The sequence below is a fragment of the Lepidochelys kempii genome, chromosome 6, assembly GCF_965140285.1.
Source record: "Lepidochelys kempii isolate rLepKem1 chromosome 6, rLepKem1.hap1, whole genome shotgun sequence".
NCBI classification, from domain to species: Eukaryota; Metazoa; Chordata; order Testudines; family Cheloniidae; genus Lepidochelys; species Lepidochelys kempii.
The window spans coordinates 9,903,847-9,920,727 of record NC_136385.1 but is presented as its reverse complement, the minus strand read 5'-3'; the positions used below and the strand labels follow the sequence as shown (position 1 = coordinate 9,920,727).

General features: G+C 48.6%; 1 long non-coding RNA gene and 1 pseudogene across 2 annotated transcripts in view; one reads left to right on the top strand and one right to left on the bottom strand.

Annotated features, from left to right (window-relative positions):
- Positions 1-1,970: 1,970 nt before the first annotated feature.
- On the bottom strand, positions 1,971-5,798 carry LOC140913782 (uncharacterized). Its single transcript, XR_012159656.1, has 3 exons — positions 5,608-5,798; positions 4,014-4,207; positions 1,971-3,272 (listed from the first exon to the last, which is right to left on the bottom strand). It is a non-coding gene; the product is annotated as an uncharacterized LOC140913782 (long non-coding RNA).
- A 1,501-nt stretch (positions 5,799-7,299) lies between these two features.
- Positions 7,300-16,881, top strand: part of LOC140912953 (uncharacterized) — a 46,467-nt pseudogene continuing 36,885 nt past the window's right edge. Inside the window, exons 1-6 of the transcript XR_013635909.1 lie at positions 7,300-7,528; positions 8,052-10,544; positions 13,407-14,481; positions 15,716-15,807; positions 16,066-16,192; positions 16,580-16,693. The product of XR_013635909.1 is annotated as an uncharacterized LOC140912953 (transcript). The remainder of the gene's footprint in view (positions 7,529-8,051; positions 10,545-13,406; positions 14,482-15,715; positions 15,808-16,065; positions 16,193-16,579; positions 16,694-16,881) is intronic.

The window sequence follows — 16,881 nt, the reverse complement described above, 5'->3', positions numbered from 1 at the left end:
ACACCAAAAGGAGGCAATAAATAAGAGTTGGAATGTTGAACTAAGAAGAGTTTCAAAGTAGCAGCCGTGTTAGTCTGTATCCGCAAAAAGAAAAGGAGTTCTTGTGGCACCTTAGAGACTAACAAATTTATTTGAGCATAAGCTTTCGTGGGCTACAGCCCACTTCATCAGATGCATAGAATGGAACATATAGTAAGAAGATATATATATATATATACACACACACACAGAGAAAACTGTATATATACACATACAGAAAACATGAAAAGGTGGAGTAAGAGGCTAATTAATTAAGATGAGCTATTATCAGCAGGAGAAAAAACCTTTTGCAGTGATAATCAAGATGGCCCATTTAGACAGTTGGCAAGAAGAGTTACCAGGGTATAACTACCACAAGAAATCATAAGAAAGCAAGACCATTGGCAGACAGGATCCAGACTATCTGAAGCTATGGAGAAGGCCTTCCACAGTTGTAGGTAATTGTATGCCTCTCTGTATGTGCTGTCTTGACTGTTTAGTAAATTCATTCAAAGCTGACTTGTTAACCAAATCTAAATTTAAGAGAAGGCTATTCATTAAACATATAATCACACTTAAAATCCTTATCCATTATTAGCTATTCATTTATTAATTATTGACAAATTATTGGTTGATTATCAACACAAGAAATATGTAAACTACAGTCACTGGAAGACTGTTTTCTGTACTGGTAATGTCTGACCTTTCTGTATTATGCTGTTTTAGTGTTAATCAATAAAGTGATTGAGCTGAGTTCTCTGAGGTCTCATTAGCGGATGACAAACAACCAGCAACCGCCTCAAACCACTTACAAGATCACATTTCTAGCTGTAATGGGAATGGGGCCTCAAAGTGACTGGATTTCATGAGGACAGAGGACAGTGTCCCAGCTGTGTGACGCATTAAGGGGAAGGGATTACAGATCAAGGAAGAGATGCCTTTTTTAAAATTTCTCAATAGACTGATTTAACAAAGGTAGCACTACTTTACACTATTAACTCTGGGTGCTATTAATTAAACATGAATGCCCCAGTGAAAGTGGGTGGGCCTGTTACGAAACAGTGAGTTTGTGTATTTCTTTGGTGGTGCTGGGGACTGTTGTGACATTGTAACTCACAACAAAAACACCCGCATGGCTCCTAGTACTAGGGAACACGTTGCTTTTTCTCTGCAAGGTTGTGGGAGTAAATCCCTGGTTCCTGAAGAATTTCTAAGGGGATCCGTTTTTGTTCAGCTGCCTGCTCACTCCCTCTCACTGGGAAGAGTCTGGGATCTGAGCCCCTCTTCTCTTACCTGTCTGCAAAATCAACTCTTTCTTCAACTGCCATGACGTTGTTCAGTCCCAATAGCCACATCAGAGCAGACCAGTTGTTCAGCTAGTCCTGTGTCTGACAGCGGCCAGCGCTACACGCTTGGTTGGATCATGCAGGAAACCCCGTAGTGGACAATTATGGCAAAATCTGTCCCTAGCAAAAGTTTCTACCTAATCCTGTCAACCAGTTGTTGGCTTGTGCCCTGAAACAGATTCGTCATATATACATTATATATTAGTTCAGCTAGTGTAACTCTGGAGGTTCTCATGATCTATATTTCTATCCGACCCTTTTTCAAAATTCCATGAGGTCCAAGGCTCAATGCTATCTAGTGGAAATGAGTTCCATAGGGTTATATATCTATGAGATAATCTAATCTGATCTCCTGTATATCACAGGCTTCTACATTTCACCCAGCTACCCAATAACTTACTTCAGAGTAGCAGCCATGTCAGTCTATATCCGCAAAAAGAACAGGAGTACTTGTGGCACCTTAGAGACGAACAAATTTATTTGAGCATAAGCTTTCGTGAGCTACAGCTCACTTCATCGGACGCATGATGGATTCATCCGATGAAGTGAGCTGTAGCTCACGAAAGCTTATGCTCAAATAAATTTGTTCGTCTCTAAGGTGCCACAAGTCCTTCTGTTCTTTTTGCCAATAACTTATGTTTGCCTAAAGAACACCTAGAAAGGCATCCAGCCTTGATCTGAAGACATCAAGAGACAGAGATCCACCACTTCCCTCACAAGTTTGTTCCAGTGGTTAATCACCCTCACCTTTAAAACTTGGGAATTTATTCCTAATTCAAATTTGTTTTGCTTCATTTTGCAGTCCTTGGCAGTGGCTCTTCCTCCATTACATTAAACAGCCCTCTAGGGCCCAGCATTTTCTCCCCGTAAAGGCATTTAAATTGTAATCAAGTCACCGCACCTCTGAATCTTCTTTTTGAGAAGCTGCACACATTGAGCTCTAAGTCCCTCACTGTGAGGTATTTTGTCTAGCCCTGTGATCATTTTGTGGCTCCTCTCCAGTGTTTCAACATGATTTGTAAAATGCGACTACAAGAACTGTACACAGTATTATCGTATCAGTCTCACCAATGTGGTACACAGGAGTAAAATCACTCTTGCCCTACTTATTACTCCTCTGATTATACATCCAAACATCACATTAGCTCTTTTCGCCGCAGGATCACACTCGGGGCTCATGTTCAGATGTCTGTCAACTGTGACCCCTAAATCCTTTTCAGAGCCACTGCTTTCTAGGATACAGTTGCCCATTCTGCAGCCAAGACCAGCATTCTTAGGTGGACGACCTGGTGTTAGACCCGCAGTAGAGGTCTCCCTATGGGATGGGAAGCAAGTAGATAGCGGATGCTGTGTTGGTATATAATACTCTAAATGCTCTTTACTGATTACAAAACAAATCTTTCTCACTCCACATTCACACCCCAAACATACTATGCCAGAGTCCAAAGGTCAGAATGGTCCCAATGGTCAGTTGAGGTTCCTTCCGTCAGGATAAGATCATAAGATGCAGGGAGCCAGCAAAAAACATCTATATCCACATGGGGCTCTGGATCAATAAACAATTCTGATTTGTAAAAATCATAGGAAACCATTTATACGCATTCCATTGCGTCATCCGTTCTTTGCCTTCGTTTACTAGTCCTTCTACCCACACAATTCCAAAGACACAATCCTGGGCAGGCCGCCATGATCCAATGTGCCATTTCCTCCAATTCTTATACAATTTTATATCAGTCCAGCTGGTGTTGTTTCCTTTTCTGATGATTTTCTGTATTTTTCTTGGAACATAAGATTATTTTTGCCCAAATAGTTCTAATAGTCCTTGACCTTAAGTTCTTGCTTCAGTTGCCAACTTTCAACGCACGTATTCATGTCAAGTACGCGTCATTCATATCAGGCCTCAATGACCTATAACACATTACATGGTATATGAATCACGATGTTTGTATGTGTATGTGTATATATATCCCAACACTTGTATGTGGCTGTATTGTTTGTTTGGTTCTCCTTGAATTGTTATTACCTGGCAATAAATAACTTTTATGGTTAAGCTGGTTGTTTCCCTCCCTCCGTCCCTGTTTCTTTTGTGTTTTTGGCTTCCCCATTTACTCTGCAGCAATGCTCCTCTTACCTAAGCTAGAGATCCCTGCAGTGCCCAACAATCCTGTGGGGTTTTCTCATCAAGCGGGTTACTAGCAGAACAATTGTAACGGGAAAGTGGGGATAGGGACGTGCTGAACCTGTGGCATAGGAGGGTGGCAACTTGGAAGTGCTGCTCGACTCAGACTGTTGTTCTTCGAGGTGTGTTGCATGTGTCTATTCTGCGATCCACCCTCCTGCCCTCTACATCGTAGTTTTCTGGAAAGAAGGAATGGAGGGGGCGAGGGGATGGCTGGGTGCCTTAATGACAGGTATCGCTGAGGGGAAAATTTTCAGCAACTGTGCTTGGGGTGCATACGCACCTAGAAGGAATGGACGTGTGCAACATGTCTCAAAGAACAACCTTTAGAGAAGGTTAGTAAACACTTTTTTAAAAATTAAAGCAGAGATTCTCACATGATCACCTGACTTCATGAGCAAGGCTTTAAGAAAAGCACCAAATATTGCAAGAAGGGATAAAATGGCTAGATATGCAAACAATGCACTCACCTCAAGACACGAACAACTTCTTCAGGGTTCCTAGCTTCCTATCTTCCAGCTCTGCACTGCAAAGTGCTAAACAAATCCAATATGTAGACTGGAAATTCTTTGGGGGCAAGGACCTTGTCTCCTTATTTGAGGAGTGTCCTATGGAGACCAGGAATTTCTCTCCTTTTTAGGTGAATAAGCACACTCTTTGGCCTCTGTAAAAATAACAGATGATAGTTTTCTTTTAATGAAAGCTGAGATTCTGCTGTAATCACATGACTCCTGGAACTGGGGCACTAAGTAGAGACTTGTAGTGTCTATCCCTTATTTAAATGCCTCCCAAAGTCATTAATGCATGCCAAGTTAGGGCTGCTCAGTGGTGCCTCATGTCCTTCCAGACTGAAAAGTGGCTAAACCTAAACCTTTGAAAACCAGGAAATACAAAGTGAATGCCATATGTGCCAAGCCCCTACCACTGGTGTTAAAACAAAACCAAAACTGATGTGTCCATGACTGAATACAGGGCTTCAGAGGGAAGACCAACCCAGAAACCCACGTGGATGGCAGACTACCTGGATTCCTAGGAGTTTCAGCAGTAATATTTTGGTTGCTGTTTTCAAACTCTTATTAAATGGAAGTGGGGAATGGTGTAATGATCAGTGCAGATAGCACCTCCACCAACAGCTGGTGCATCTTTATCTTAGGCTTAAGTTGTCTTGTTTTCATAGTGTGTGTTGTCCTGGTTGGGAAGGGCAGGGTTAAGGGTGGGGAGGCCACTAGTCCCGTATTAAACCAGATGGTCCTCTTTTTGAGAAGCGTGTCCTCCTTTCAGTACTGGGACAAAACCAGACATGGTATTGGATGGGGGACAATGTTCTGTCCCCTCTGACTCTTAGAAATGGCACCCTTCATGCAGTATGACCTCGCACGTAGGTCATGCCAGTGAGGACAGCGCATTCTTAAAAACAGTGGTCTCCGTGTGGCGTGACTTCGCACTCACCATGAGTATGAGGGCACACCAGCAGGGGCAGGGTGGGTATGCTCTTAAAGACGATGTCCCCCGTGTGGCAGGATCTCACACTCACGTTGTCTCCACAGTTTCTGGAACTATCATAGGGTTTTCTTAGGGTTGCCACCTTTCTAACTGCTGCTAACTGGATCCTTGAAGCCCTGCCCCTGCCCTGCCTCTTCCACCAGTCTCCCCCTCTTCACTCAGGCCCCGCTCCTGGATTTGCTCCCCTTGCTTGCTGGATTGTCTCAACCTTCCCGCTCCTGCCACTGGGCTCCCTCTGTTCTGGGGCTGGGGTGGCAGCTGCTGCAGCCTGAAAAGGAGCCTGCCTGCAGGCAGGAGGTGATCCGGGCTGGCACGGGTTAATGACCTGGCGTCTGATCCCGACTCGGGGTCATTGGACTTTGTACTGACCAGACACTGCCACATCCCCATTTTGACCAGACTTTCCAGTCAAAAAGCTGGCACCTGGCAACCTTAAATGGCACCTGGACACAGAAGCGAAAAACCGGACTGCCCAAGTAAAACCCAGACAGGTGGCAACCCTAGTCCTCCGGAACATGTGAGCGGCCACCTTGGTTCAAGGGCAGAGGAAACCTGTCTTACCCGTGTGTATTGGAGTTGTTAGTTGCAGTGTCCTGGTAAATCCCGTGATTTCTCTGGTTGACCTATGGCAGCATGTCTGGTGAATGAGAAGAAACCACCACAGAGGTGGTCAAATAAACCCATGGACGGTGAGTTATATGGGCCCATGGTGCCCATGCTCCAGAAAATTCAGGGCCTGAGGGCCCGGCTCCACCAATGTTTGGGGTTGGGTCTCTCCCCCAGCCCCGCCTGCCTCCCCCGCATGCCCCCCCGAAGCATCCCTGCCTGTGCCCTGGGCAGCAGGCTGCTGCCTGCCACGCTGCGCCGTGCTCCCTCGCCAGCCGCTGCCGGCTACAAAAGGGACGGGCACCTGCGGCAGGATGAGGTGGCTGCACAGCTGCCGCCTGTGGAGGGAGGAGGCGCACACAGGATAGCAGCCCCCCCCCCAGCACCCACCACAGGGGAGGCGAGGGGGCTTCCTGGACCAGAAAGGGGCCTGGCCCCTAGAGATGTGCAGTGACAGTGCTGGGTGAGTGTGCTGCTGGGGGGTGGGGAAATGGGGGGACTATGGCATCCTAGTCTCTGGCCCCAGCCGTGGGGCAGCCTGCCTCCTCCCCAAACCCCTCATCCCCAGCCCCACCCCAGAGCTCGCACCCCCAGCCAGAGCCCTCACCCCCCTGCACCCCAACCCTTTGCCCCAGCCCTGAGCCCCCTCCTGCACCCTGAACCCCACATCCCCAGCCCCACCCTGCAGCCCTCACCCCCGCACCCCAACCCTCTGCCCCACCCACACCCCAAACCCCTCAGCCCCACCCCGCAGCCCTCACCCCCGCACCCCAACCCTTTGCCTTAGCCTTGAGCCCCCTCCTGCACCCTGAACCCCAGATCCCCAGCCCCACCCTGCAGCCCTCACCCCGGCACCCCGACCCTCTGCCCCACCCACACCTCAAACCCCTCAGCCCCACCCCGCAGCCCTCACCCCAACCCTCTGCCCCACCCACACCCCAAACCCCTCAGCCCCATCCCGCAGCCCTCACCCTCGCACCCCAACCCTTTGCCACAGCCTTGAGCCCCCTCCTGCACCCTGAATCCCACATCCCCAGCCCCACCCTGCAGCCCTCACCCCCGCACCCCAACCCTCTGCCCCACCCCGCAGCCCTCACCCCAACCCTCTGCCCCAACCACACCCCAAACCCCTCAACCCCACCCCAAACCCCTCACCCCCGCACCCCAACCCTCTGCCCCACCCACACCCCAAACCCCTCAGCCCCAGCCCCACCCCAGAGCTCGCACCCCCAGCCAGAGCCGGCACCCCATGCACCCCAACTCTTTGCCCCAGCCCTGAGCCCCCTCCTGCACCCTGAACCCCGCATCCCCAGCCCCACCCTGCAGCCCTCACCCCTGCACCCCAACCCTCTGACCCACCCACACCCCAACCACCTGCCGCACCCACACCCCAAACCCCGCACCCCAACCCTCTGCCCCACCCACACCCCAAACCCCTCATCCCCAGCCCCACCCCAGAGCTCACACCCCCAGCCAGAGCCAGCACCCCAACCCTTTGCCCCAGCCTTGAGCCCCCTCCTGCACCCTGAACCCCACATCCCCAGCCCCACCCTGCAGCCCTCACCCCCGCACCCCAACCCTCTGCCCCACCCCATTCATTTTGTTATGTGCATCAGCACGCAGGCGGAGTGCGGTGTGAGGGCAGGACTCGGACCGGCTCTGGGCACCCCCAAACCCGAGACAACCCTGCCCCCCCCCCCGCCTCTCGTCCCCGGCGCTGGCGGGGACCCGGCCGGGGGGTCGGGGGAAGCGAATAGCGGCGGAACTTCCCCTCCTCGGCGGCGCTTGTTTCCTCCGGCAACTCAGCGAGCCCGGTCCGCCTCTGGCTGCGGGCGCGACTCCGGGGTCCCGGCTGGTGAGAGCCCCGGGAGCCGCGGTGAGCCGGGGATCGGGGCAGGGAGGGAGAGACGAGGTGCCCCGGCGGGAGAGCTCCGCCGCGGGCCGAGCCGTGGCCGGACAAGGGGGGCAGAGCCTGAACCCAGCCCAGCCGGCTCCCGGGGAGCACAGGGCGCGGGGGGGTCCCTGCAGCTGAGCCTTGCAGGCTCCTCCCCACGCAGCCGGTTCCCGGGGTGCAAAGAGGGGAGGTCTGAGCCCGCAACGCCCGGGAGGGGCCCCTGCCAGCCGGCCAGCAACTGTCCCGCAAAACAACGCGTGACAAAAAGCCTTGGTGGGGCGGACGCAAAAGGGCCGGTGCAGAGGGAGCCGTGTCCACACGCGGGGCAAGGTGTCCTGCTTCAACCACCCCTGCGTTTAAAGCGGTCCAGTGCCCCCAGCCCAGCATATGGATATAATTATTTTATTACAAAGGTGCTTGCACGGAAAAGGGAGTAAGCTACCCTGGTGTAAGGCAAAGCTCAGATTCAGTTCTCCTAAATTCAAGTTATGCTTTTTTTTAAAAGGCCTGTGTAGCAATGTACAGCAGTCGGCTGAGAAAAGGAGGGAAGACCTTGAGCCATGTGCATCCATCACACCGTTACTTCTTATTTCTGCCGCTGCCCAGGCAAACAGGACGACCGCCCTGATGACGGGCACGCTGCGATTGTCTCCACCACAGAGCCTTGGCCACCAGAGCCTGTGCGTGGAGACACCGCGTACGCCCACAGGAGGAGGTTTTCTGCCAGCATGGCTGCCCCACCTCCTCAAATGATGCTAGTTACACCAGTGTTTCTCAGATGGGGGGGGGCCACCAGGGTCTTTTCTTGGGGCCACAGCCTCCTGGGCAGTGATTGGGGGCACGAAGCAGTGACCCCTCCCCCAGGACCCCCAGCAGGGGTTGGATCCTGCCCCCTTCTGGAGCCAGAAATGCCAGAGGAGCAGGCAGCTGGTGTGAGTTCCCCACCTTCCTAGGGGCGGTGGGGCTCGAGCTTTCGACTTCAGCCCTGCAGTGACAGGTGGCCGGCTCCACACATGGGGCTTTGGCATGGTCCGTCAACTGGTCCTGGGCTCATCGCTCCCACATCGTCCCTGGTTCCCACTGCCTCCTCTGGCCCTGGGCTTCGGTCATGTGGCAGCAGACTCCATCCCCCAGGCTCTAGCTGTGGGGCCCCAGGATCTGGCTGTGGGGCTTCTGGATCTGGCCCCAGCCACATGGCAGCAGGTGCCAGCCCCAGGATCCACCCCTCTCAGCCCCCGCCTGTCGCCCCTGGTCACCCGCTGTCTCTTCCATCCCTGGGCTCTGGCTGCGCGGCAGCGGGCTCTGTTCCTGGCGCCGGCCTCAGCCTCTGGTCATGGGGCTCCAAGATCTGTGTGTGGGGCTTTGGGCTCTGGCCCTGGGCTCACCCCCCTGATCCTCGCTGCGTCCTCCAGCCCCAGCCTTTGGCCAGGCAGCGGCGGGCTGTCTCCCGGGCTCCATCTGTGGGGCCTTGGGATCCAGCCATGGGGCTTTAGGCTCTGTCCCCAGGCTCACCACCCCCTGCCCATCACACCTGGCCCCCACTGCCTCCTCCATCCCCAAGCTCTGGCCTCACGGCAGCAGGCTCCATCCCCAGGCCCTGGCCTCTGGCTGTGGGACCCCAGTATCCAGCCGTGGGGCTTTGGGCTCTGGCCCTGTGCTCATCGCCCTCCATGACCCCGGACCCTGCTGCTTCCTCTGGCCCCAGTCCCCAGCCACAGGGCTTTGGACACCGGCACCGTGCTCAACCCCACCCATTGCCATTGGCCCCTGCTGCTTCTCCTGGCCCCTCACCCACCCCCCATCCTCCCTGGCTGCCACCGCCTCCCTACCCACCGTCCCATCCAGGTCTTTGTCCCACGGTTTGCTGGGGCTAGTAAATCTGCTGTGAAAAGTGAAATGTTTATGTTTTTTAATAGCGCTTTTCACTGCCTCCCAGTTAGCTAGCAAGTCTGCTTCTGTGAAAAGTGATTTTAACAAACATACAAATATCACTTTTCACAGGAGCAGACTTACTAGCTAGCAACTAAAAAAGTCTTTTAGACAACTAAAAAAGCAAAAGAAACAACAACAACAACAAAAGACAAGAAGAACATGCAAAGCACGTTAGTTTTGTTTCTATTCTGTTTAGGTCCAGTAAAGAATAGAGACAATTGTACAATATTTTTATTACCGAGTTTGCAAATAAAAAAACCCCATCATAAATAAATTACAGTGATGTGGACATGTGTATGTGCATATTTATTTGTTTTTCCTAACGTTAATTAAGTATGTTAGGAAAAATTGTCAGAGTGGCTGCCAGCAAGGGATGATTGTTACAGCAGATGTTTCCTGTTGGGGAATCAGCAGGGAAGAATGATGGTGGGGTAAGAAGGATCCACTGAGAGATACTATCTTAAAGAATTGTTAGTCCTCCCAGCTGTCCTCTAACCATGTCTTCACACATAAATCAGGTAAACTGAGAATATATAGAAATGACACTGCAACATATGTTTCTGGCAGAATATGCTTGGCAATGAGGTTTCCTTTGTCTGAAACCCTATCTAATCAAATTGATACAGAAACTTAGTTGGCAGAGTGAAGACTGCACATCCCTTCCAGATGCAGGACAGACACGTCAGCAAGAAAGGGTGGTAATGTAGCTATTTCTTTCCGTATAGTGCTGTACTAATCTCTGATGAATAATCTGAGATTAAATAATTCCAATCTTGAGTCATTAATTCAGACATGCAACAGCTTTAAGGTCAAAGGTTCCAATGAAAGAAAGCCTGTGAAGAAATAATTTCTTTGGTGCAATTGGTTGAAAACCAACTATAGTTGACAAGCCGTGGGTCCCTTGTTTAATATGTGTTTTCTGAGTTACAGAAATATTTTACCCTACTAGAATCTCTGTTTTCCAGTTTCTAGAAACCACCAAGAAGAAAGTCCATCAACTCAGAGACTCAGCAACAGTAAGAAGAACCGCCAGAGTTCATAGCTGGACTCGGAAAGAAAGAAAGCTGTACGTGCTTATTTCCTTTTAGTCGCCATTCTGCCTAGTGATATTTACATCCAAACTTGTATTTCACACTGCTGTGTCTAGCAGAATGGAGTTGTGGTCCATGGGTAAACATGCTACATTACATGTATACCTGTTGTAATAACTGGGGCCAGATAGGCCTACCCCAACTGTGGAAAAATGGCTAAAAATTTATAAAATGTTCCAGGCACCTATAACAAATGCTAATGGGAAACAGTTTGAAAGGGAGACAGACAGATTGGGTTACACCCAACAAACATGCCTGCTGATCTAACTCAGAGTGTGTCAAGATCATGACTGGTAAACAAGAGGAATGTGGGATCAGAAATCAGTGGGGGAAGTTTTAAGCCACAGCCTCAGTTTTAAGTTTGTTTTAGCTACAAATGAAGTGAGTTGTAAATTCTTAGCTTTGTTAATCTCTGAAAGGTTTAACTGTGATTTTGAAAGCATCTAATCAAATGAGATTTGTAAATCCTATAAATCTAGGATTGTGTTTCGATCGTGTCTGGTAAACAACAGGGGTATGATCAGAAATCAGTGGACCAAAATTGGTTAAGGTTAACGTACATACTCAGTAACTGAAAACTCTGGCAAACTACCAATTGTTATCCAAGTGTGTTTGAGCTTGTTTTGTCTGAGCATGCAAAGCCATCTGCTAATGTTCTTGTTTAAAAAATCAGAGGTTTTTGTAACTTTGTTTGATAGTTATTACTGGTTTTAAAATCTTTGTACAAATGCTTTGTTTCTCGTTTTCTTTTGTAGTTTCTCTAACTGGTAATAACTTGGAACCTTCAACATAAAGGCATTTTTAAGCAAAATGCAAAAGTGATAAAGTGTTTTAAATTGTTAAAGGTTAAGTTGCTAAAGCAAACTTCTGCTTAGATAACATTTTTTAACTGAATGGCAGCTTAATTCAGGGCTGTAAATTGAGTTTCAAACCACTGGAAAGGGCTATTGCAACCCTCAAGATTTTTGTGATTGGAAAAACAAAACAATGTGTTGGTGGTGGATTTTGTTATGTGAAACAGCACAGTTCTAGTGGTTCGAATTAGACTCTGGGATGGGCTAATTTGCCTCAGTGGCTGTGAAATGTTGGTGGGCAAGGTCTATCATAGACTAAAATGCCAGTGTATTTTACTACCTTTGGGGTAGCAAATGGCTCATGGATGCAAAACTGGTTCCAAAGAACATTAGTTGGTTGCTTCTTTTTAAAAGGAGGAAATATACAGGGGTAAAAATGACACGAGGGCTAAAATTTCTGCTAGTCAGCAAGTTTAACCACTTGTGCGTGACATTTTGGTGTAACAATGGGCTGGATGAATGCACTATAAGGTGGGTAGAAAGCTGGCTAGATTGTCGGGCTCAACGGGTAGTGATCAATGGCTCCATGTCTAGTTGGCAGCCGGTATCAAGTGGAGTACCCCAAGGGTCGGTCCTGGGGCCGGTTTTGTTCAATATCTTCATAAATGATCTGGAGGATGGTGTGGATTGCACTCTCAGCAAATTTGCGGATGATACTAAACTGGGAGGAGTGGTAGATACGCTGGAGGGGAGGGATAGGATACAGAAGGACCTAGACAAATTGGAGGATTGGGCCAAAAGAAATCTGATGAGGTTCAATAAGGATAAGTGCAGGGTCCTGCACTTAGGACGGAAGAACCCAATGCACAGCTACAGACTAGGGACCGAATGGCAAGGCAGCAGTTCTGCGGAAAAGGACCTAGGGGTGACAGTGGACGAGAAGCTGGATATGAGTCAGCAGTGTGCCCTTGTTGCCAAGAAGGCCAATGGCATTTTGGGATGTATAAGTAGGGGCATAGCGAGCAGATCGAGGGACGTGATCGTTCCCCTCTATTCGACATTGGTGAGGCCTCATCTGGAGTACTGTGTCCAGTTTTGGGCCCCACACTACAAGAAGGATGTGGATAAATTGGAGAGAGTCCAGCGAAGGGCAACAAAAATGATTAGGGGACTGGAACACATGAGTTATGAGGAGAGGCTGAGGGAGCTGGGATTGTTTAGCCTGCAGAAGAGAAGAATGAGGGGGGATTTGATAGCTGCTTTCAACTACCTGAAAGGGGGTTCCAAAGAGGATGGCTCTAGACTGTTCTCAATGGTAGCAGATGACAGAACGAGGAGTAATGGTCTCAAGTTGCAGTGGGGGAGGTTTAGATTGGATATTAGGAAAAACTTTTTCACTAAGAGGGTGGTGAAACACTGGAATGCGTTACCTAGGGAGGTGGTAGAATCTCCTTCCTTAGAGGTTTTTAAGGTCAGGCTTGACAAAGCCCTGGCTGGGATGATTTAACTGGGAATTGGTCCTGCTTCGAGCAGGGGGTTGGACTAGATGACCTTCTGGGGTCCCTTCCAACCCTGATATTCTATGATTCTATGATTTTCACCATTTCTGTAAATGTGCAGCTTTAAAAAGGCAAGAGGAGTAGGGGGATGGGGGGGATAGATTTTCAATCTTTCCCCAATCTGGACTTTGAGCAAAAAATGTGACAAGAGCTAGTCTGTTTCTAAAAATCTGAAGACAGAGACCAACATCAGTTTTAAGTTTGTTTTAGGTACAAATCAAATGAGTTGTAAGTTCTTATCTTTATTAACACTCGAAAGGTTGAAATGTGATTTTTTTTTTTGTAGCATCTAATCAAATAAGATTTGAAAATCCCAATTTTGGGATGAGGAATTTGCAAACCTTGCAATACAACCAAGTACCTTTTCCCCTGTTTCTACAACAGCAGAGTTGCGAGTCAGCATGCGAGACAGAACTGCATTTTCTATCTTTGCTGTTCTTTCCTCTCCCTTTTTCTGTGCATTTGTCTGGTTTTGTCTTCACAGAAACGAGATCAGACTCTAACAACAGAAGCAACAGCTCCAGCCCATTTCAACTAACTGCTTCTCTTCCCCCCCAAAAAGGAATTTTGTTACCATCCATAACATTATCAAAAAGACTGCTTGTCAGGGTTTCCTCCTCCCCCCTCTTGAATACTCTCTACAGCTAAAGGAAAATGGAATAAGGCATATAGTTGAAATGAAAGCCTTATGGAGTACTTTACATTTCAAATCCCTTAAGGGTCTTGAAAAAGGAACAGTTAAATCTGGATCTGGTACAAGTTCAAACAAAAAGGTTGCCATTAAATAAAATTCTGTAAATTCATACTCATGAGAAAATTGTAAAACTTTTGAGTGATGCCCCTGAAATGTAGAAGGATTATGTTACAAGCGAAGCTCTTTGCGGGTAAAGACTGTCTTTTTGTTGTGTCCTTTTTCAGTGTCTGATACAATGGGGTCTTGTCCCATGATTAAAAGTCCTGAACTCTAAGCTAACACAAATAAATAATAATAATGTTCATTAAAAAGCGTTAAAAGAGCCATCTACCTGCAGTAGTGCAATTGTGATCTGATATTCCGAGGTGCCATGATCAGTCAAATAAAAGGCAGAACTGAGGTAACATCACCTGAGTTCAGAAAGGGTTCACTAGGAAGAAAAAAGCAGCACAAGAAGGAAGAAGGCTTGGTTTGGGCAGAAGACTACAAGGAAGAAATACAAAATGGAGGGATCTCTTCTAGTCATCAATGGGCAGAACCCAACTGATACTGGTGAAAATTGGAAGATGGAAATGTGGGGGGGACACAGAGCTCCTTTCATGTGTGTGGCAGGCCCATCGGCTTTCAATAACTCTGTTTAGTAGAGAATCTGAGAGGCACTTGTCACTGGCCCTCAGATGAAACCTTTGTACCTCACACAGAGCTAACGTCTATGTTTCCCAGGTTTCAGTTTGTGTGATTGGAAGAGAAGGGATTTCTGAGATGATGGAGCCCCTGTCCAATTCAACGTCTCAGATCTTCCACCACCCAGGACCACAACTGAGCTGTGACCTCAGAGAGAAACTGCAGTATTCACGGCAACTAGGTAACAAGTTGTGTGTGCAAAAACAACTAGGAGTCCTTGTGGCACCTTAGAAACTAACAGATTTTTTTGGGCATAAACTTTTGTGGGCTAGAACCCACTTCATCAGATGCATGGAGTGCAAACTAAAGTAGCAGGTGTATATATATTGTGATACAAGAGGGCCAGGGAGCAGTGTGAGAGTGCTAGAGGGGAAATATATAAACTCAAGGCTAATTAAGGTGTGGTTCCCTGTAGACTAGGGAAGGTGGCTGCAGGTTAATTGGAGCACCTGCAGTCAATTAAGGCCCTGTTAGGAACCTAATAAAACCCCCTGCTTCAGGCAGACAGGGGAAGAGGAGAGGAGATTGGAGGTGTGCTGTGAGACTTGGAAAATCAGAGAACTGAAGTAAGGGGGACCCTGCCCAGTATGGGAGGTAGACTCCCTTCCCCAGCATCTAAGGACTGCAGGTACCCCACCCAAGGGGGAAGAGGGTAAAAACCCATAGGGGTTGAGAGGGGCTGGGGCTCAGAGTGAGGAGCAAACCCAGACCCCTCTCCTGCTTCCCTCCTTTACCACCTTCCTAGGCCACTAGTGGGGCCATCGACGCCCCAAGAACAGGGGCAAGGGGTGGCATCTTAGCTCCCTGCCAAGAAAAGCGCAGGACCCACCAGAGTAACACTGGCCATCTTGTCTCTATGTCTCTATCTACACACAGAGTACGTGAAAAGACGGGAGTTGCCTTACCAAGTGGAGGGGTCAGTGCTAATGAGACAATTCAATTAACAGTAGAATACCAAGGGAGGAAAAATCACTTTTGTAGTGGTAATGAGGGTGGCCCATTTCAAACAGTTGACAAGAAGGTGTGAGTAACAGTAGGGGGAAATTAGTTTTTGTAATGACCCATCCACTCCCAGTCTTTATTCAGGCCTAATTTGATGGTGTCCAGTTTGCAAATTAATTCCAGTTCAGCAGTTTCTCCTAGGAGTCTGTTTTTGAAATTTTGTTGTTGAAAAATTGCTACTTTTAAGTCTGTTATTGAGTGACCAGGGAGACGGAAGAGTTTTCCTAGTGGTTTTTGAATGTTATAATTCCTGATTTGTGTCCATTTATTCTTTTGTGAAATCATCAGAACAGCATTTGGTTGTCTCGTGGCATGTGGTGAGCGGGTAGGTCCCTGTTCCTAGCAGAGTCGTAAGATCCAGGAGCATGTGTGTCTGTGTGGGTCCCTCTAATGGTATCTTTATTATCCTTTAGATCTTCCTGTGCCTTATTTGTTTGTTCCTTATGATAAGGGGAATGAAGGAGACCAGGATATGGTGGCCTTGCTCCGTAGGTTTGGCTTTATGGTGAGTTGTGAAATGGTGCTTGCTTGCAGTGGCCTGAGCTGGGGCTGAGTTCTGGCGGGATGGGGAGCTTTGAGGGCAGGCTGAGTCAGGCATCTCTTGCTGTTTGGAGGAGGTTGGGATCATGGGAAATGGGGTTCCTTCTCCCCCAATGCTGCATTGACAGTGATGGCTTTGCCTTTTTCTGCTCCGCTTGTGTCTGAGTGGTGGGATTGTGGCCAGAGCAGGCAGGTGCTGAGTGGAGGACACATATCATTTCAGATGCCAGTGACGTTTGAGGAGGTGGCCGTGTACTTCTCTGAAGATGAATGGGCTCTTTTGGATGAAAAGCAGAGGGAACTCTACAGAGATGTCATGCAGGAGAATTACGAGACTCTCCTCTCATTGGGTGAGCAGTTGCTATCGTCCCCGTAGTGTAGACATGGCCTAAATCTCCTATAAGGAACACAACCCATTTCCCACCAGACAATCTGCTCGCCAAAGGGGGTTTCATGAATAATTGACAACCTATATGGATTGGTTTCAGAGTAGCAGCCGTGTCAGTCTGTATTCGCAAAAAGAAAAGGAGGACTTGTGGCACCTTAGAGACTAACCAATTTATTTGAGCATAAGCTTATGCTCAAATAAGTTGGTTAGTCTCTAAGGTGCTACAAGTAAACCTATATGGATTATGTCTTTCCCCTTCATTCCAAGATTTTCTTTGCTGTTCTTTGTAGTTAAGTGATCGACAAATACTTGCCATGTTGTGATGCATGTACCTCTTTCCATTGAGCAGGATTTCCTATTGCTAAACCAGATGTGCTGTCCCAGATGGAGCGAGGGGAAGAGCCATGGTTCCCAGATCTTCAGGGCTCTGAGGAAAGGGAAATCCCAAGAGGCACTAGCACTGGTGAGGAATGAGTGACACCAACTGAGAAACCATCTGGGACTGAGGGAAAAGCTGGAATTCCAGCAAACCCACTGAGTCCTCATCTGACTCACTATTGTGCCCTGTCCTCCTGGCAGGTGTCAGTCGTGGCTCCCACTCGTTCTGCCTGACCCCTGGCAGAAGCCTTTTCCTCAGGGCTCAGGTGGGTC